Raw genomic sequence first — 22,495 nt, 5'->3', positions numbered from 1 at the left:
AGAGAAAAACTATTTCTAGACATGCTCTTCCTTAAAGGCCATTGAACAAACCATGGCCCATAAGAATCCTTAACACCTCTGATTAACCACACTTTTCTGAAGACTTTCTACCTTTGCCATGTCTTCTTCCAAATTCCAAGCCAAACCATTCACAGTTTTTTGTTTTATTTTGTTTTGTTTTGTTTTCAGGCTTTTTACTTGCTCATATCTCTGCCTGCAATTTTCAATCTGTCTAGGCAACCTGGTGAACTCCAACATTCTCAAAATCCATTTTGAGTATCTCCTCTGGGGTTTAGAATGACTCTCCTTGTTAAGTCATTTCTTTGAAATTACTACTGACTTTGGACATTCCTTTGCTTATCACCATCTATTAAATGTCTCTTGAATGCTGGCTCTAAGATTGCTTTTACACCTTTAATTCTAATAGAAACTCTGAGTGATAGATGTATTTCACATCTATATGACAGATGATAGATTTAAGATTCAATAAACTATAAAACCAAGGTCACACGGTTGGTGAGCTTCCTAGGGTAGTATTTGAATTGAGATGTGTCAGTTGCAAAGGTCACTGTTATTGACATATTTATTTCCTTGTCTTCTACTCCTGCAGAACCACACATACCTTTCATTGCCTACACAAGGCATGTCCTGTGTGTTGAGCTGAACTTTGTCAGAGTGTAGAGATACGGCCAAGTAAATTAGACTTGTACAAATATTATGATTCCATTTTTTCGCTTTATGTCTTACTTAATGAATATCATTTGATCTTCTTCTCCACTCTACTGAGATATTCATGGAAATTTGTCCTTCCTGGCTCCCTCAGGGAAATTGTTCAACCACACAATACTAATCTTATGCATCATAAATGACCCTGACACTTGGCTTACTGCTTCCATTTCCGCTACCATGAAAATCCAAGATCTGCTTAGTTAAGTGACAGAAGGAGACACTCTAATCTACACATCATTTCTTCTAACTGCTCTCTCTATATGGCAGGTCGTTTTTCCAGATCCATCCTGCGAATGTTATGATAGTTAATGCATTTTAAGAGCTTAGTGGAGGAGAAAAGCAAGATAAAGATGAAATCAAAGACAATTATCATTTGGTTATACTTCAAATTCCACTGCAGGAGGAATGGAGCTTCAAAAGGAGGAGTAGCCCTCCATCACCACCGAGGTACTCTCGGTAGCTTGCCGGGTTTTCCGAAGGAACAAACGTCCATAAAATCGAATGCTCATGAGGGAATATTGTTCATAATAGAAAAAATTCCATCAGTAGGATAAGAGATTCATTACATAGTGGAACACAAAACAGAAGTTAATTTATCTCAGGGGTCACCCAGATGAATAGATTCTGCCTCAACCTCAGAATCACTAGAGAGCTTTAAAAAATAAAATACATCGATTCTGAATAATCTTGGGTGGGATTGGTAGGATGGGGGTGGAACCCGAGGCAGTATTTGGGAAACACTGATTTGGGTTGTTTTCTATCGTTGAAACTAGTTTGAGGAGTGAAATTGGTATATCCTAAACAACCCATCTTGTTAAAAAGTGAGTGGACAATCAGTTCCCCACCTCCTGAACAAGACCACCAATCTCTCACTATACTGCATTAACTTTCTGCAGGTCAAAAGAAATCATGTAGATAAATGAGCCCATTGCTCCATCAAGAGTATTAAACTTTGTGTGGCAAGGATGATTTGAAAGCCTGTCTATCCCCTTCTCTGTGCTGATCCTGCTAAATACTCTGAGAGATAGTTGCCTCTTAATTGGAAGTCTTGAACTTAATGGGATCTTAAGATAGAGATAGGACATCTGTCACTGTCATCCCATTGCTCATCAATTTGCTCAAGCGGGCACCAGTAATGTCTCCATTGTCAGACTTGTTGTTACTGTTTTTGGCATATTGAATATGCCACGGGTAGCTTGCCAGGCTCTGCCGTGCGGGCAAGATACTCTAGGTAGCTTGCCGGGCTCTCCAAGAGGAGCAGAGGAATAGAACCTGGGTTGGCCGTGTGCAAGGTGAACACCCTACCTGCTGTGCTATCACTCCTGCCTGCCTTTATTTTTTTTATTTTTTTTTATTTTTTATTGAACTACCATGTGGAAAGTTACAAAGCTTTCAGGCTTAAGTCTCAGTTATACAATGCTCAAATACCCATCTCTTCACCAGTGCACCTATTCCACCACCAGGAATCCTCATATACTTCCCCTCCACCCCACCCGCCACCCACCGCCTGTGTAGCTGATAAATTTCACTTTACTTTTCTCTTTACTTTGATTACATTCAATATTTCAACAAAAAACTCACTATTGTTGTTTGAAGTCTCCCCCCACCCACAAAGTCAGACCTTTTGAAAAGGAAGCATTTGATAATTTGGCATATCGAATATGCCACGGGTAGCTTGCCAGGTTCTGCCGTGCGGGCAAGATACTCTCTGTATCTTGCCGGGCTCTCCGAGAGGGACAGAGGAATCGAACCCGGGTCAGCGGGTTACCTTGATTACTACTGGTTGCAAGGAAAGGGAGAAGTGAGGCTTGAAGGGAGCAGGGGCAGCTGATGTGTGATATATGACTGGAGATCATTGCCAAGAGAGATTGGATAGAAGGTTAGTCTATTCTCTTTCTGATTCTGCTACTCCCCCATTAGACTTAATGGGGAATTCTCAGTTCATACTTCTCCTCAGAGTGTGTGTTTAACATGTATGTTAAGTGTGTATTGTTTAGAACATTTTACATGTGTTTTTCATTTGTTATATATGCACAAGCAGACATGATTATTTCAAATGCATTCACTTCCCAGGCTTGGTGCTACACTCTGTTTTTTCAAAAACCTAGCTTTTCTTCAACGCTTTTGAGGCCCATCCCCTTAAATAAATATATGATGCTTTTCCAATGTTTCCTGAATTACTTTTAACATTTATTGTCTTTTTGTCTTTTGTCATGAGTAAAGCAATGTTACTGGTTTTTGTTTTTTTTGCTTTTTTTTTTTTTTTGCTTTTTGGGTCACACCCAGCGATGCACAGGGGTTACTCCTGATTCATGCACTCAGGAATTACTCCTGGCAGTGCTCGGGGGACCATATGGGATGCTGGGAATCGAACCCGGGTCAGCCACGTGCAAGGCAAATTCCCTGCCCGCTGTGCTATCACTTCAGCCCCAGCAATGTTACTCTTAATGAAAGTAACAAAATGTATAATTTATAGAACATTTAAAGTATGATTGTATTGGCTGATTTTTTTTCATGGTATCACTTTTGGTATATATCTGTCTCTTGTCCATTTGTCACGAGCAGATGATAACAAGCAGAGGACTTATTATATGGTGTTCTCTTTGCATTTTTATTTTCAACAGGTATTACTTTATAAAGTTTTTGTTACACTAACTCTTGAATAGTCCATTAAATTTAATATATAATTTGATTTTAATATTACTAGCCCTGATTTCTGCTTCTTTTCATTTATGCAACCAACCATTATAATTTTAGTTTACCCATGCCATTTTGTTTTAGTCCTGCTCTTAACAGTAGTACACACATGAATTTGAAATAAAATACCATCTGAGTCATGTCATTTTTTGTCTGTTGGCTTGGTGGCCACACCCTGCAGTGCTCAGGGCTTATGCCTGGATCTGTGATCAGGGGTCAGTCCTGGGGCACTCAGGAAACCATATGTGGTGCTGGGAATTAAATCTATGTCAGCTGCATGCAAAGCAAGAGCTTTAACCTCTGTACTACTTCTATGTCCCCATTATCACCTTTTAAAAGGTGAGCATTTAAGTTGGTTATACTTATTGATTTAATTTTTTCCCTTGATATAAAATCATTTTGGGTCTCATTCCCCTCACCCTGAAAGAGCCTCCAATGAGGCACCATTGGGAAGGATGAGTAACGAGAGGCTTCTTAAAATCTCAGGGGTAGGACAAATGAAGATGTTACTGAGACTGCTTGAGAAAATCGACAATCAACAGGATGATGATGATGATGATGATGATAAAATCATTTATAATATGTATTTTAAATGCTAATTTTGTTTTGCTGCCATTGAGAGCTGTGCTCAGGGCTTCCTCCTGCCTCTATGCTGAGGGATCACTCCTGGTGGGGCTCGGGGGCCCATACATAGGGCCAGGGATCCAACTGGGATAGGCTGTGTGCAAGACAAATGACCTACCTGCTTTAGCCCCAATCATTATTCATATTTTAAATGACATGTTTTATGTTCCTTTTATGCATATTTTGACATTATTAATAAATCATATTTATTTATTCAAGAGCTACTTACTGAGCATGTTCTATACACATGACTGCTACGGAAACATGAAAACTAAATACAGTCCTACCTGCAACGATTTCACAACAGTTTATACTGTCAATTTGCATTTGCATAATCATAACAATATTAAAAAAATAAAAAGAAATATTTAACTCATGATTAAATATATTTCCATGTTAACCATTGCTTCAGCGAGTGGTATTGTCCACTATACACTATGCAGACTGTTGACCACAAATCTCCAGCACGTTCTCCTTTTAAACTGAAGTTCTACACTAATTCAGTAATTGAAAAACGCCCTTAGTCCCTGCACCAGTCTTGAATAGCAGCAATCTTAACTTTTGTTTACAAGAGCTGGACTACATTGGATACCTCCTGTATATTATAAATGCAGCATATGTCTTTGTGATTGGATTATTTTACTTAATACACATCCCTCAAGATCAAACCACATTTTCACATATTATAGAATTCTCTTCTTTTAAAACTTGGGTAATATTCTATCCTATGTAAAATCCATATTTTTTATTCATTTTTCTATTCATAGACATTAGTTTATTTCTTCTTTACTGAGTACTATAGTAATAAACATGCATATATAAATGCACTTCATGATCCTGTTTTTAATTATTTTGCATATAAACTCAGAACTGGGATTGCTGAGTCTTGTGGCAAGTGTACCTTTAATCTTTCAAGGAGTCTCAATTTTGTTTTTCCATAACTTTGTATATGTTTGATGGTGGTCTTCTCAACATGTGGAACTTGCTATCTCATTCTGGTTTTGATTTGCAGTTCCCTGATAATTAGTGATATTAAGCATCTTTTAAAAATATATTAAAATATATTTTTAAATAATTTTCTGAGCCATTTGTTTATTTTCTCCAGAGTAATAGCTATTGAAGTTTTTCACCCATTCAGTTGGGCTGAGTTGTGAAAATTGTTTGTACACTCTAAGCATTAACCCCTTATCAGATGTATGATTTACACAGTTTCTTCCATTTTATGGGCTGTCTTTTCTCTGTGGGTGGCTTGCTTCACTGAGCCAGTTTTAAAATTCGATGTGGTTTCATGGTCTATTTTTGCATCTTGTGCTTTTGATAGTGTGGCCAAGAAATAATTGCCAAATCCAATTTTCCTATATGTTGTATTCTATGAGTTTTATAGTTTCAGGTTTTACGATCAGGTCTGTGAGTTGATTTTCTGTACATGGAGTAAGATAAAGGTCCAAGTTTATTCTTTGGTCTGCAGATACTGTTTTCTCAGCCTCATGAGAAAATATTGGATAATGGTGAAGAGTCAATCCTTCCCCACATGTATTGTTTTTAAAATTGATACCTAACTCCATTGTGTCCATCATAGCATGAGTACAAATGTGCTTAAATCCTTGCTCTGTGGCCAATGTGATTTGCCCTGGAGAAGCTCTACCTGCACTTAAGGATAATGTGTCTTCTAATATTATTGAGTGTGTGTTCTATGAATACCTGTTCAGTCCAGCTCTCTAAAGTGTTGGTAGGTCGCATGTTGTTAAGTCATATGTTTCATATGTTTCTTCATTGGTCTTTTGTCTGATTGCTCTATACATTTTTGAAACTAGGTTATTAAAACCTCCCACTATTATTGTGTTACTATCTCCTCCTTTAATTCTCTTGGTGTTTGCTTCATGTATTTGGAGGAGCTGTTGTTAGGTGTTTTCCTGCTGAGTTGACTCTGTTCTTTTCTCAGCTGCTGATCACATTTCTTAATTTGAAATCTACTTTTCTCTTACATATAGTAAGGCTATTCATTCTCCTTTAGATATAAGGACACATGTAGGCTAAAGGTGTCTTTATTTGGCTTCACACCTTTAGCCTACATGTGCCCTTATATCTAAAGCAAGTTTGTAATTAGATCTTGGTTTTCCATCTATTCTGTCACTCAGAGATTGGAGAGTCCAATCCACATAACAATTAAGTAATTCATACAATCCATACAATTAAGTAATCTGAAATTGAGAGTTTAATCCACATACAATCAAGTAGAAAGAAATTTGCACTACCACTTTATTGCTTTCTGCCTGACTCCCATTTACAGTCAACATTAACCATATATATGATGGTGGTTCCTCACGTTGTATGCAAGAGTCCAGGTATGTAACAGGCTATGGCATCTAGATTTGTGTAAGTACACCACTCTATTTTTCGCTTAGTGGCAAAATTACCTAACAGCACATTTATCAGATCATGTTCCCATTATTAAGTGGCAACATGTGACTCTATTTGTCCTTTTCTTCCTTCATTCTGCCTGCATTTCATTTCGTATAATTGTACTTGTAAGTTTGAGTCATTTTTTGTACTCTTCTGTGAATCTTTTTTTTGTTTACCTTTGGATTACTCTGACAGTGCTCAGGGCTAACTTCTGGCTCAGCACTTAGGGACTCTCCTAGTAGTGCAGTGCCTGGGAGGGATCAAACCTGGGTTTTCCCTGTGTAAGGCCAGTGCTCTACTAACGGTACTATAGCTGCTGACCTCATCTGTGAGTCTTCTGTATGCATTTTGCTTGTGATTATAAAAAGAGTGAAGAGTTCTAATAATATGTTTAAAAATAATAATTTAACTTTAGTTGGTTAGATAAATCTTAGTTCTTCATCAGTTTTGTGTTGGTTCCATCAGTTTTGCCAGATATTGTATAGTATAGTATTTTCCCCTTTTAGCACTTTGAATTTATGATTATACCTACTGTATAGGTAGGTATATACCTATTCTTTGTATTATTATGCCTAGTATCAGCAATGTTATAGAGTGCTCAGAACTACTTTGACAATCATAGGAGCTCTTCTGTAAATTGCTTTTCTCTTGCTGATATCAAAATTTGTTCTCTTTGACTTTTGACAGTTAATAATTGCACTGTAGCACTATAGCACCATCGTCCTGTTGTTCATTGATTTGCTTGAGCAGGCATCAGTAATATCTCCATTGTGAGACTTATTGTTACTATTTTTGGCATATTGAATACTCCATGGGTAGCTTGCCAGGCTCTGCCATACGGGCAGGATACTCTCCTTAGCTTGCTGGGGTCTCTGAGAGTTAATAATTAAACATAATAATAATTAATGTGTCTCAGAGTGAACTCCTTTTGATTTTGTCTTAGTTGGAGTTTTTGAGCATCTTAAATTTGGAAGTCCATTTGAATGCCCATTTTCTTCCTCATATTGGGAGTTCTGACATGCTGAAAGGTAAAGACATTTAAAACATGACATGGTGTATACATAAAAATAATTCTTTGGGGGGAGAAATAACATTTTTTGGAATGCATTTAAAATATTTGTAGATATAGGCACAAGGTTTGTGTCCCATAAATGGATGATTGAAAAGCAACAGGGTGACTTTTGCTATAAATGGATTTCTACTTTCTCCAGTGAAGGCCTGGGTGGTAATGGCCTTACTTCATTGAGTTCAGAGAAGTAAAACATGGAATTTCGAAAGAAGGACCAGCATGGTCACAGCGTAAGAGAACATGAACCTCAGAAAGGAGACAACTATGAGGATAAGACCACAGAATGGCAGAAAAGTCTATGAAAACTTAGAAATAGAGAGGTGCATAATGCACTTCCATAATTGTTCACAATTGGGTTTTCAGGCATACAATAGCTCCACTTCGAATCATACACACTGTGCCCCCACCCCTCCACTTACCCCAGATTCTCTCCTAGCCCCTTAACGTGACTCCCTGACAGCTACATTTTATTTAATTAATTAATTAATTTATTTATTTATTTATTTTTGCTTTTTGGGTCACAGCCGGCAATGCACAGGGGTTACCAACTGGCTTTTCACTCAGGAATAACTCCTGGTAGTGCTCAGGGGACCATATGGGATGCCCGGAATCGAACCCAGATCAGCCTCCTGCAAGGCAAATGCCCTATCCGCTGTGCTACTGCTCCAGTCCCCTGACACCTATATTTTAAATTTAACTTTTATAGTGTGACTCCATGCTTATGGTTGTGTCAGTTCAAATGGTTTAGATAGATACAAATCTTCACCGCCACACCATAGAGAGTATCAACAGAAGACCCTGATCATTGACTTTATATCACTTTCAAACCTCTTCTTGCTGCCCCTCTCCGTAATTCTCCGGAGAAACTAATATTTTATGTCAGTAACTACCAACTGTCTCATTTTAATCCTACCAAAAAATTGGTCACTGACTATAGCATTTTTGCCTTCCTTTCAGTGATATCATTATAAGTACTAAGGGCACCATGCTTATGTGACAGACGAAATCCTTAACCTGTGCTTAAGGTGGAAGATGGTGGAGAAAAAGAGAGATTCTCAGGAAAAGCATGAGGCACGAATTGAATACCTTTGGGATTGTGGGATAAGGTTCCACTACTATATTTGAACATTAAAAGAAAGAAGTTCAAATGATTTGGATATATTTGTTATGTTTGGAAAGTTTCTTAATTTGAGTTTAGTGTTTTCAATTAATCATACATGTAAAAGCCACATTGTCATAACTTTTTCCTAGTGCTTAAAAATTGCCATCTCTGCAATGTCTTAAATATTTTCCAGTATTTTTTATTGAAAAAGACATTTTGGGAAACATACACTTGGGAAATGTTCTCTGAAGACCCAAGAACATCCTTGTGAGTCTTGACAAAGGCTTAACCATTAAATGTTTAGCTATTGATTATAACAGAAATAATATATAAAACTAACTTGACTTTTTTAAGTCCCCTGAAAGTAAATAGTTGTTTTGTTCAAAGCTCACCAGATCATCTTTTAATGTTTAAAATTTAAAATCTTCCCAAAGGATTGGTCTCGTTCATTTGATCTTATTTTGTCCTTGATTTGTGATCTTGAGATCTTTCATAGATTCAGGGCTTTTTCACTGTTAGTTTAAAGATAACATTTTATTTATTTTGGGTTTGAGGCCACACCCAGTGGTACTCAGGGCTTATTCCTGGTTCTGGGCTTAGAAACCACTCCTGGTGGGGTTTTGGGGACCTCATGGGTTGCTGAGCACTGAACCTGGATCAGCAGCATGCAGGGCAAGTGCCCTACCCACTGTACTATTACTCTGACCCATGATGATAATTTTTTAAACTGGTTGCTTTTTTTTTTTTTTTTGGAGAAGTAATTGCTTCTTCGGAGAAAGAGAAATTTTTGTTTAATTAACAGATTGAATTATTTTTAAAAATTTTATTTTCATGGGACTGTTCACAATAATTGATTACATTCAATATTTCAACACCAGTCCCACCCCCATTAACCCTTCCCACACCCATTATTTCAAATAGTCCCACCACCACTCAAGTCTGCCCCAAAAGCAGATGCTAAATAATTTATTTTGTATTGCATTTTATGAATAACTGACTAAAACTCATCCAAAAAGTTGTCCTTAGAGGAAAGTGTATAAAAATGTTGTATCTCATCTTAGAAGCATTAAGACTCTGTATTAGGGCTGGAGCAATAGCACAGCAGTTGGGCGTTCGCATTTCATGCAGCCGACCTGAGTTCGATTCTTTCGCCCCTCTCGGAGAGCCCGGCAAGCTACTGAGAGTATGGAGCCCACACGGCAGAGCCTAGCAAGCTACCCATGCGTATTGAATATGCCAAAAACAGTAAAAATATGTCTCTCATGAGAGACGTTACTGGTGCCTGCTCAAACAAATTAGATATCAGGAAGATGCTCTTATAGTTTTGAATCTTCTGTACTCATATATATGGATATATGTGTGTGTATTATATATACATATATATTTTATTTCATCAAGACTGGCTGTCTTCTACCTTACACCTCATCAGACGTGGTGTGCTACTTTTGGTGTATCAGTGGCATAACGTATGAGATATCACGTTCTTCTGGAATTCTAAGTTTTCACATAGGGTGCTAGAACTGGAGTTAAATTTTTAGAAAAGATGTTTACTTGGGGGCTCACAGGCATCTCTGGAGTGTGTTGCTCTCTTCCGAGATTCACTTGTGAGTCTCTGGATCATGGCCACTAAGACACTTAAATGGCACCGAGAGGCAGTTCATGGGCATGACTGCCAGGAAACAGGAAACAGGGAGATAGGAGGAAGGGTCCATTTCTGACTCCAGATGAGCCTGGAGATTTCAGTCACAAGTCCTGCATTCCTGTGTTTTTCATTTTCATGTGTGTGGGACTCTGGGAAAGCCTGTGAAGGTTTGCTGTGAGCATAGTGGCGATTGAGCTCTGGAGGTTTGCAACTGCCAGGGTTCTTTTGGGGCAGACAGAGAGACACACCTGCCCCCCTCCAAGGTGCCCAGATGAAATCAGCCTGGTGTGGGGTGGGGAGACATCCCTACAGTGTGTTGCTCTCTTCTGAGATTCATTTGTGAGTCCCGGGTTCTTTAATTCTAACTTCTATGTCAATCAACTTTCTCTTTAAAGTTAAAATATTAGGTATTGGACGAGAGAGAGAGAGAGAGAGAGAGAGAGAGAGAGAGAGAGAGAGAGAGAGAGACTTCAAAGAGCTGAGCATGTGCTTCGCATGCAAGAGACCTGGTTCAATCCCCTGTAGCATCTCCAAGAACAATACCTAAGCACCAAGCCTGAAATAGCCCCTGAGCACTGTCAGATACGGCCTAAAATGAGAAAAAGTATTGAACTCTTGCAATATGCTGAATTTCTCCACATTTAAAAAAGTATATTTGAGGTTGTCTTCTATGATCTGAAGATACCTAACATAAGCCACAGACTAATGTATAGTTTATTCACAAACTATTTTGTTTTTAGGAGCTTTATTGTCTATATTTGAAAACCTGGGCTCTTCTAATTTAAGATGTAATAAAAACACATGGCCTTTTTTTCTGATAGAATTTTAAAATTCTAACTTCAAACATCATTGTATTATGTGAATCAAGGTTTCTCATAAAAATAAAAGTATAACTCTTTTGGTACTCTTTGTCACTCTCTGAGTGTGTGCAGACTTTTACAATAATCTTCATTTTGTATCCTTTGTCACTCCCGTTATTGACCCAAAGGCCTCAACAGGAAAACTTTATGAATATTCAACTTTGTTTAGTCTGTGTTATTGTATTACAATAAAGCAGGTGGCAGCCATATACCATGAACAGATCTTGCAAAAACTATTGGCATCCAGTTTTGTTGTTTCATTAACAAACACAAAATTTAATGCTTTTTCAATAGCTAGACAGGGAACTGGAAGAACCCATCCTCCTCTCTCTGCCAGTATGTCCTTGGCTTGACTCACTGATGGTTTAATGCATTCCTCTATTTTGGCTTATGAAGTACTATGTCAGACTTTCTAGTGTTTACGGAGTGATTTACTCCATGTCTGTTTATACATCCAGCAGTTTCCTTAACGTGCCTATGTACTGGAACTTACACCCCAGCTCCCATACTCAGGATCTCTGTTCAGCTTCACCAGGAGGTTGCATGTTCAATTTGTAAGAGATTGCACCTCATCACTTTCCCACCACTTGGATCACAGTTCCCTCCCTGTCTGCTCTATTCATTTCCTGTGACTCCCTCAGTAAATTACAAAACCGGTGGCTGAAAGACAGCAGAAATGAACTCTCTCGTAACTTTGGGGGTCAATCATCCAATCAGCATATTGTGTCCAAATCCTGGAACTGCCAGGACCACTCTCCCTTCAGCAGCTGGAGGGGAAATCTGTTCTTCCCTTTCCCAGCCTCTACTGACCTCCTGTTTCCATTTTTTTGTTTCTAGTCACCTGTCCTGGTTCACCAAGATCGGCATCTTTAAGCTCTTTTTGTCTTCACATGGCCTTTGCCTCTCTTTATGTAGAGTCTCTCTATGTTTCCTTTTTAGGGTGCTAATGAGGACATTTAGTGACTGAGGGTTAACCAGGGCATCCTTTCCATCTCAAAGTCCTTACTTCAATCACACCTGAAGAAAACCATTATTTTCACCAGATGTTTTGGGTCCTCAGGATGACCCCATCTCCATGACTGATCTTCACTATATCTAAGAAATGCATCAAAGAACTAATCGGTGGGGGTATAGTGTCACCATCAGGTGTTAACTTGACCTGTGGGGTGAGTGCATCATCAGCCTGATGGTGCTTTCAGGCTTCCTGATACCCCAAAATTGCCGCTGTGCCTTTGGCCAGACCCCAACAACTTGGGACCAAGTTACCAAGAAATTAAATGGCCAAAAGTTAGGTATGTGGGAGACACACCCACAAACCACCTCCAGCTCACGTATATAAGTTCAACACGGGCAAGGGAAGAGTTGGAACAGGGGTGGTAGGGGCAGTAATACTGGGGATTTTGGTGGCGGAAAATGTGCACTGGTGAAGGGATGGGTGTTTGATGACTGTATGACTGAAGCTCAAATATGAAAGCTTTGTAACTATAGCTCATGATTAATCAATAAAAAGATAATAAAATAGTAAAACGAAATTAACATTCAGAATAGAAGTTTTTAAAAGGTAATGTGGAGATCAGCCACCGTCCAGATCACAAGGCTGTTTCTCCTGAAAGGGAGCATAACAGGAGGCCCCCATAACCATGCCACTGGCCTCCATGCCAGAGTGTTTCACACAGGGTGCCCCAGAGGGGAACAGGTGAGAACCTCCCCGCCCCAAGGGACCCAGCTCCGGCAGCCAAAACCCTCCACAACTCAACCGCTGCCACACTCAAGGCCGCACCCTATGTACTCAGGCCAAGCTTCATGCATGAGTGAAGTACTACAGAATCCAGTTAATGTGGAATTTTGTACCTTGGACTCTGGGATCAACAGTTCAAGGAGCGGAGATCCTCTGCTCGCTCTCCCGTCTCCAGTGACCCAGAGGTCACGCCCATAAGCCACCTCCTCCCAGCACCAGATAATCTCACCACCAGCCACCTTCCAGATCCCACGGCTGCTTCTCCCGAAAGGGAGCATAACATGAAGCTCCCGTTTGACGAGCTATTCGTGGCATGTTCGATATGCCAAAAACAGTAACAAGTCTCACAATGGAGACATTACTGGTGCCCGCTCGAGCAAATTGATGAACAACAGGACAACAGTGCTACAGTGCTATATCTTATCGTCACAGAACTAATGCTTCTCTAACTTGTCTCTGGGTGGATATCAGAAATGAGTGACAAAGGGCTTCATCCTGATCAGGAGGCCCAGATCCAGGACATCCTGCTGTCATCCTGCTGTCATCATGTCCCAGACTATGAAACCCCAAGTCTCCCGGTTAAGAATGTAGGGGTAAGGAGTTACAAAAGTGACAGTGACAAAGGCCCCCATAACCATGCCATTGTCCATGCTGTGGGCAGAGCTCCCGTGAAGATGGACCAATTAGGAGAAAAATTCAGATTAGGAGAGAATTGAGGCTTTCTGTCATTTCTTTTTTGTTTTGGTTTTGTTTTGGGGAGGGTCACACTCGGCAATGCTCAGGCTTTGCTCCTGACTCTGCACTCAGAAATTACCCTGGTGATGCTCAGGAATAGGACTGGAGCGATAGCAAGGACTGGAGCAATAGCACAGCGGGTAGGGTGTTTGCCTTGCACGTGGCCAACCCAGGTTCGATTCCTCTGTCTCTCTTGGAGACCCCGGCAAGCTACCGAGAGTATCCCGCCTGCACAGCAGAGCCTGACAAGCTTCCCGTGGCGTATTCAATGTGCCAAAAACAGTAACAAGTCTCACAATGGAGACATTACCAGTGCCCGCTCAAGCAAATCAATGAACAATGGGATGACAGATGCTCAGAAACAACCTAATATGCCAGCAATTGAGCCCAGCTCAGCCGTGTGCAAGGCAAATGCCGTCCCCACTCTATTATCTCCTCAGCCCAGTTTTCTGTCATTTCTCCATTGGCCATGGGGCTGAAGGGCCTAGGTTGTTCTCCTTTACTATGACACTGAGGTATTTACCTGCTGACTTCATGGTGATGTGATCCCAGAGGCAACCAAGTTTCTTGTTGTCTGGGCTCTCGTTTCCTATAAGAGAGATACTTCTTGGAGAAGGCCTGGGACTTCCCCTCAGGCCACCATCTTCTCTGAAATGTCACATCTTAAGGAACATACATTCCAAGACATCTCTCTCTTTTTTTGCATCTCTTAAGGCAAAGGAATTTAATTTTTATTATTTATTTATTTATTTATTTTTGGCAGAGCCTGGCAAGCTACCCGTGATGCATTTGATATGCCCAAAACAGTAACAACAACGTGCTCTTCGTGTTCCTGGAGCAAGCACACAACAGGGACAAATGAGGACTTTCCTGGCACCCGCTCAAGCAAATAGATAAACAACAGGATGACAGTGACATAGTGATACAATGATTTTTAAATTTTCTTTAATTTTTAATTTTTAAAATTTTTTATTGTATAAAGTAGTTCACAGTATTTGATTACATTTAATATTCAAACACCAATCCCACTGAATTTAATTTTTTAATTAAAGTTAAAAAATTATTTGATTTCTGGCATTCTTATCTGTATTTTTCTTAGGGTTCGAGGCTCCCAATGGCCACTGTGAATGGTACATTTTCCTGAAATTCAAGGATACCCTGGAGTATAAGTTCTCTTATCTCTACAGTACTTGAACAGCTTCTCTTATCTCTAGCAATGCTGGTGTTATTATATTTTGATCTTTACACTCAGTAGTCACGAGAGAAAGAAGATAAACAGACTTTTGAACAGGACTCCACAGTCGTTACTATTATACTCACGGTTGCTTTGCTCGTGTGCCCACTCTTGAGATTCATGAGACCTGCATCTGAAAAAAAACATCTAGAAAACTCGATTACGCTCAAACAAAAGAAGCCATCATTCTTAAGGCTGTTAAAGTGTACTTGGCATTTCCAAATGAATCTCCTTTATCTCAATAAGCAACAATTACTCCACATTCTTCTTTTAATTCAAAAGCTACCAAAGGGGTTGCCGCTCGTCTAGGAGCTAGTTTGCCATGTTGAAGTCTCTATGAAATATTTCCTCTTTCTCTTCAATCACCTATTTTCTGAGACAGAGATTGAGTGACAGTTTAAAAGAGGACAGATTATAAACCCATTTAAGAGTGTCGCATTTTTTGAATTTGTCACAAATGGATGGATAAAAAAAAAAAAACAGGGTGACACAGACAGGGCTCAAGTGGCGACATGTGTCTGTCTGTTTATTCATTATTCAAGGGTCAGACCCTCCACCAGGGCCAGAGAGAAATGACAAAAATAAATACATATCACTGCAACAATCTGCAATTTAAAATAATGAAAAGCAAGATTCCTATTCATTTTTATGGCACAAACCTGACATCATTTCACTCCAATTTTCTATAATGGAACCAGCTGGGCTCGGGGAGGGAAGTAGTAATCGGTTTTAATGGATGAAATCTGCCATCGAAACTGGCCATTTTCTCACCCGATCTCAGTGCTTGGCACCCAGCCCACAGCCCGGCGCTCTGCCTCCTGCGGCGCAGCATCCGCTGTAGGAGATGCAGGATGCATGCCTAGGCGTCCCTCCCTCTGCCTTCCAGAGAGTTCAGAGCCCCAGTATATGGTTCTGAAGCCGCAGCTGGGCAGACACCCTGGGCCAGAGCCAGGAAACATCAGTGTCTTCTCTCTGGATGTGGCCAGGCCATGAAGGAAAACCAAGTCAGCCAGATAGAGGGGGCTTAGCCATGGCTATTTCCACACCCACTCCAACTCCATTTTCAGTGGGGTTTGGTTACAATAGACAACCGCTGGGTTTTCCTGGGTCTGAAAAGAACAAGAACAGTCAGGGATCTCTCTCTCTCTTACTCTCTCTCTCTCCTCTCTCTATCTCACTCTCCCTCCCTCCCTCTCTCTTCCTCCCTCCCTCCCTTTCCCTCTCTTTTCCTTTATCTCCCTCCCTCCCTCCTTCCCTCCCCCCTCTTCTTCAAGTTCCACTAAACCCTTCCTCCTCTCCTCCTATTCAACCCTCAAGCTGCCATGAACGTGGAAATAGCATGCACAGAATGGAATGGGCTGACTGCCATGGAGATAAAAATGGGATGTTCATTCTAATTTATTTCATGGCAGCATGCCTTCTCACTGCCTCTGTTTTCTTTGCTCAGTGGCTTTGATTGCCTCTTTGAAACTAGGATTGGCCCTGAGACTGGCCACGGTGGAGGTTGGCCAGGACTCAGTCTTGGGAGATTGGAACCCCTACCTCAGCAATCACCTTGCCTGGGTTTCTCTGGGCACAGGAAAATTAGATGACTCCCACTGACTTTTTTTCCCCACTTGTAGCAGATTTTCAACTAAATGATCTCTACTGTTCATTTTGGTATAATCCGGCAGGTTCTACAAATGAATGAATGATGTTTTCAAATAATGCCTACGGCATGTTCCACAACTTCTGTTCTTGCTGCCTCATGGCAGGGTTTTGAAACAAGAGAATACACTTGAAGGCAAATTTTCCAGGCTTTTCTCAGCGTGAAAACCAGGAAACAAACAGGAAACAGGGTTGTGCTTATACGCTCCCTCCCTCTGCTCACCTGTTCTTTGGCTCCATTTCTCAGCAGGTGCCTTCTGTCTCCCTCACTCCTCGATCATCCCCAACTGTCTTCACTGGACCTTGTTACCACAGTGAGCAACAGCAATGACAGCAGAGGAGAAAGGAGACTTGTTTCCAGAAGTGTTATCTTAACCAGTAAATCATAAACCCCTGATTTTCATGCAAAGGTACAGCCTCGGGTTGGCTGCTGACACTGAACACTGCTGCCAAGCTTCCCGTTAGGATGCTTCTGAGTCCACAGTCCCAGTCTGTGGACTTTGACTCCCAGAGTCCCTTGCCCATGTCTGCCCTCCATTCCCGCTACTTTCTATCTGCCACAACCCTGGGCCTTCTCTGTCTATCTAGCCTCCCTGTAGAAACCACCCCCTGGGGAACTTCTCCTTCCTTTGGCTGCAAGGCACTGTTTGGTGGCCAAAGAGAGTGGACTTCACTATTCTGAGTAGAGACAAATATCCCCAACTGACTGGGAATGGGAAAACTCTGCCTGTATGCCCCTGTCTCTAGCAATTCATCAGTCACACCCATAAGCCATCCCTGGCTGGCGCTAGACAATATCATCATCAGCCACCATCCAGAGTCACTGTGTATCCAAAAAAATAAATATGAAGCCCGTGACGCTCTCTTGCCACCTGCATTTGGTGGTCTCGGATCACTTCCCCCACCCCGGGATGGCCAATGGCAAAGGGTGGATGAAGGAGGAAATGAGGGCCAGGCTGGTTAATATCAGTTGCAATTTATTCCAATCTCGTCTCCATTCTCCTCTGATTCTCCTTCCCCCAACTCTCCTTGATTGCTCTCCAGTTCTGACTCTTCATTCCTCCTCTGCCCACTGTTACAGCCTTAGTTATCTCCCAAATCATGAGGGGGTTGGGGTAGCAGTTACACCTAAGTGTGATCATACAATCAATGGGTGTAAGATCCCTCCCTCAGAGGAAGCTTCTTCCAGGACAAACTCTGAAGAAGACCCACCTAAGATCACAATACCATCTAGGGGTGTGTTTCTCCTTTCCTTGTCGAACAACCATTTAAACATTCATCTTAATTCTACTTCATAATAATATTAGTCATTTTGTATAGACACAGTAAGAGATACATTAATCTTATAGGGTGGCTCTCCTGGGGACATCTTGCTATACATCTCAAACTACAGAGCTCAGGACAGATTAGCCTTTCCTAACCCTAGCAGGGTCCTAATCCAGTTGTTACTTTTTGGATCATGACAGAATTTGTCCATGACCACGCTCTTAACTTACAGTTAAGTATTATGGCTCTTGGCCTGGCCCATTTCGATGCCAGGGTAGCTCACAGCTTGTGCTGGGTCCATCCAGTCTCTCATCGGAACCCTGCTTTGTGGTGCTAGGAACTAGGGGTAACTGAGGCTTAAGTCAAGAAAATAGATGCCTAGGAGTGAATATTATTCGGAGTTAATTAACTCCCAAGTTACAAAAGCATAGCTTTAACTGTCTTCCTGTGCCTATACAAAAAGGACGTTGCTCTAAAGTAACTACGCAGAGGACATAAGGAGAAGAGTAAAGCAATATTTAACTTACAAATACAAATTCAGAGTCCTTTGAAAGGACCTTACAAGTTAACGGAGTCTGGTTAGGGGATACAGGTGATTGACCAGTGGGGGAAGCAGAGCACAAAGAAAGAAATTACAGATGAACACAGAGGAATGGGAGTGCCTCGGGAGCATCGTGATGGGTGTAATCCAATAAACCTAAGCTCCCTGTGGCAAGGGAGAAAGGACTTACCGCTGTTATCCTAAAATGTTTAGAGCTGTATTCCAATAAACAGAGGAATGGAGGTGCCTCAGGAGCATTGTGATGGGTATTACTCAGTAAGCCTAAATTCCCTGCAGCCAGGGAGAAAAGACATACCAATGTTATCCTAGAAGTCACTTGTCTTTCTCTCCTGCAAGGGAGCATAACATGACACTCACCATAACCATGCCACTGGACCCCACGCCAGGGTGTTTCATTTGGAGCACCTCAGAGAGGAGCGGGTGAGACACCTCCCTGCCCCAAGGGACCCAGTCCTGGCAGCCAAAGACCTCCAGAACTCAACCGCCACCATGCTCATGGCCGCTCTTTACACACTCGGACTGAGCTTCACCCACGAGTGAACCTATTCCTGGGCCAGGCGGCCGCAAATGTAACCATGCAACACTGCATACCACACAAACTACCCATACTCCAAGAGTACCGCACCAAATTTGATAAGGTTCAAAGTAGGTAGCAACCAATCTTAGAGGGAAATTTTTTTACACATATCCGTATATATATGCACACACATACATACACACACACACACACACACACACACACATATATAGCACATAAGGCACAACCTTTAATGATGTGTTACTTATCTCTTATAGAAGGGCTTAATGGCCACTTGGTGAAACACAGCAATCTTCACACTCTTTTCTCTGAGGAAACTTTTTTCTAGCATTTTCAGCCATTTTTCATAACATACAATACTGTTGGCAGAGAGTCTCTTGCCCGTACGCCTGGCTGTCTTCCCCGGGACCCCTTGGAGGGATGGGCCCCAGCTTCCCTCCCCACCCCGAGCAGAGCTCCCGGCGGCCGAAGACCACTGGAACCTAGCTACAGCCATGCTCCAGGCCCCTCTCCACACATTCGGACAGGCCTCACGCATGAAAGAACGGACAGAGGAACCCAGGTGTGTTAATTCCATCAACAGCCAACATCCAGAGACTTAAAAGCAAGCTCCCAGATATCTTGTAAACTACTTCTCCCTGTGGGAGAAATTGGCAAGCTTCTGAGAGTTTCCTGCCCACATGGGACAGCCTTGCAAACTTCCCATGGTGTATTCATATGCTAAATCCAGTAACAAGCTGGATCTCATTCCCCTGACCCTGAAAGAGCCTCCAGTGCGACATTGTTGGGAGGGCCAAGTCGAGAGAGACGTCCCAGATCTCAGGGAAAGGATGAATTGAGAGGTTACTGTGCTCGCTCGAGAAATCGACGATTAACGGGATTTTGTGATCCGTGATTCGTGATAATACTGTCACTGTAACTGTCACTGTCATCCCATTACTCATCGATTTGCTCGATCGAGCACCAGTCTCTATCATGAGACTTGTTGTTACTGTTTTTGGAATATTGAATAGGCCACGAGTAGCTTGCCAGGCCCTGCCATGCAGGCAAGATACTCTCGGTAGCTTGCCAGACTCTCTGAGAGGGGCGGAGGAATCGAATCTGGGTCGGCTGTGTGCTAGGCGAACACCCTACCTGCTGCGCTATCGCTCTAGCCCAACATACAATACAAAATACATTATTTCGGTTCGGCTTTGGAGCAGGTGTTGGGGTTGGGGATGGAAACATCTGAAATATAGTGGTGGGAAGGTGTAATGGTGGTGGGATTGGTGTTTGAATATTAAATGTAATAAAATATTGTGAACTACTTTTTATTATCAAAAATAGTTTCTTAAATATCCCAACTATCAATGTCCCAGGCTCTCACCTTATGACTGTCTCTAAGGCCAATCTCCAATGCAGTCTCTATGTTCTGACATATAGAAGGTATTTTAAAAGGACTAGTTATATGAATGGATCAAATACAAGTGGGAAGTTAAAGACTCATAACCCCCAACCAAACGGCATTTTCCTTTTCCTCTAGCTGTGTCAAAAATACCTTGGAACTCAATTTCCCACTTTGTGTGGATCGCTGTTCTCTGATTTTATATCCTTCCAGTACAATTGAGTCGATTGTAGCTTCTAAAAGAAGAGAACAGTGGTATGAATAAAAATAAAAACGACAAGAGATAATTTATCTTTGCTATTCCTAATAATGCATTTTAAAGCAGCTTTTCTTTCTGACTAAACTCAGGGGGGAAGTGGTGCAGAAAGCACTCTAAGATCTAATATAGGAGATGGGAATTCTCTTTCTTGCTTTGTTGGCAACTAGCTGCTTTATGACTGTGGTGAGGTTGTTTTTCCTCTTTTAACTGTAGTATTTTTTAAGTCTCTGACTTGGGTTTATTTTGGACCTAAATGAGGAGGTGATCATACGTTCTTTAGAGAAGAATGTATTTAGGTCTATTTCAGCTCAGCATCCCCTAAGAAAAGCACCAAATAGCCCTCCCTCCTTCACACTAGTATTGAAATCTGGCTGCTAGGACTCTTTTTAAAACCTCTGAAAGATAAAAATGGTGCTAGTTAGCCTTTGTAACCAGACCAAGGATGTCTAAGAATCTTATTCCATATCAACAAGGGCCAAGTCTGTCTCAGAATCATGGATGTGGCTTCAGAGGATGTGGTTACAGTAAGGTGCATGGAAAACCCACAAGGTTTCAAAGTAATGGAAGCAGCCAAAATAATATGTAAAAAAAATGACAAGAATGGGTACCCGGCTTTACATATTGGCAATAAACAGGATGACAAAGTGACTCTCCTATACGTTTGAACCCTTTCTTATGCAGAAGGAAGAAATAACCTTGAGGGAGGGCCATGGGCAGGGGGAGCCCTTGTCAACATGTAGAGCTGGTCCTCATCAGGAACAGCTCCTGTCCCCAAACTTAGGGGAACTGGCATGTTCCCACCTTCTTGATGAGACCTAGCTGTTGTTTCTCTTTTTACCTCACCACTGATATAGCATATATATATGGAAGGGTAGAGAGCTCTAAGGGTAGGGAGCACATAACTTGCCTTGCTATTGTGATTCTAGTCTTCAGATCAAGAAGAATCATTCCTAAGTAGCTTCTAGTTGCATGTCCATCTCCTTGAGATCCTGGTTTGGGGACCTGTCCCTGCGGTCCTGCTTGGATAAAACTGAAGAGCTTCAGGGTGAGCGGGGTGAGATCTGTACTTGAAAAAGCACGGTGTTGTGGTGATTGGGCAGGCTGGTAAGTCGTCTCTGGAGAAGCCCACAAAGAACTCTTCCCATGGCCCATCCTATGTGCTTTCAGAACCCTTCCCATTGAGAAGTTGACCCTATCTCTCCCCACTGGAACCTTGGCCTGTTAACTGCTTTGACCAAAAGCGTTCTGTAGAAATAATCACCACTTGTCATCACTTGTCATCCTGTTGATCTTCGATTTGCTCGAGTGGATGCCAGTAACGTCTCCATTCGTCCCTGTTGTGTGCTAGTGTAGCCCAATGGTATCTGCTAGCTCCAGGAACACGAAGAGCCTCAAACCATTCATTCAGGGGTTTGACAAAGAAGTCTGACCATCTTGTTCTTGGGCAGCCACATGGTCTTTTGACATCCTGTGGAATCCATCGGTAACAGCTCTAGTCCAGTGGTTGTCTCTGAATCGCATTACATGTCCGGCATATCTGATTTTTTACACCTTGGCAAAAGAGACAGAGTCCCTGATTCTTGACCGTCGACGGATTCCTTCTCTTACTTGAGCGAAACGTGATACTCCAAGCATAGTTCTTTCCATTGCTCTTTGGGATACCCGAATAGCGTTCTTATCCTGTTTTTGTAGGGCCCAGGTCTCTGAGGCATATGTTAGTGCAGGAAGAACGGTGGAGTCAAAAAGATGTGCCCAGAGCTGGAGTTTCTTTGTCCTCTTAATCACTTCTCTGATGCTCTTGAAGGTGTTCCACGCTGCTCTCTTCCTCCTGTGCAGTTCTGGCACCAAGTCATTCCTCATGTTGAGTTCTCGACCCAGGAACACATAGCTGCTGCATTCAGAAATGTTCGTTCCATTGAGAGCAAATGGAACGTCAGGGACTAGTTCCATTAGTTGTAGAAATAATGCAGTGCATTTTGTGGGTCATCCTTAGGAGTTTGATTGGA

This window comes from Sorex araneus, chromosome 4 (genome assembly GCF_027595985.1).
Source record: "Sorex araneus isolate mSorAra2 chromosome 4, mSorAra2.pri, whole genome shotgun sequence".
NCBI classification, from domain to species: domain Eukaryota; kingdom Metazoa; phylum Chordata; class Mammalia; order Eulipotyphla; family Soricidae; genus Sorex; species Sorex araneus.
This window is presented reverse-complemented; position numbering follows the sequence as displayed.